Source organism: Cystoisospora suis (assembly GCF_002600585.1).
Source record: "Cystoisospora suis strain Wien I chromosome Unknown contig_12153, whole genome shotgun sequence".
In the NCBI taxonomy this organism is placed as follows: Eukaryota; Apicomplexa; class Conoidasida; order Eucoccidiorida; family Sarcocystidae; genus Cystoisospora; species Cystoisospora suis.
Window position 1 is genome coordinate 1 of NW_027164916.1, and position 510 is coordinate 510.

Here is a 510-nt window from a genome sequence, read left to right on the forward strand (position 1 = left end):
ACTTTTGTCTCTTTTCCACTTTCTCTATATTCTCAGCTTCTTTTATCTCCTTATGGTAGCTCTATTATCTCTCTATATTCTAGGTAGCCATCTTGTCTCCCCAGAATATAGAGAAATAATAGACATGTAGGACATCTTGTCTTACATGTTTATAAGTGGCGAAATGTATCTTAGCTAGACAAGGTGTCTATAGAAGATGATAGAACCCCCCCTCACCCCCATTTCTAATGTGTGTGTATCTACATCGCTTGTTTCTTCGTCTTCTTGTCGACTGTTTCTCTACGTCTGACTGGCGGGCCTACACCTTATATATATCTACCTTACATGCAATCTCTCTCTATGCATCTCCCTCGCATAGTATTCAGGATATCTATGTATATCTATAAGTGATTCGTAGGTGTAGATTCCTCTTTTTATCTTTGTCTCGTGTGTATACCGTACAGGATGCGCATGACGAAATGCTTCTGCAAGAAGGCCGAAGATTCCAGAGGAAGGCTCAAGGAGGAGGCG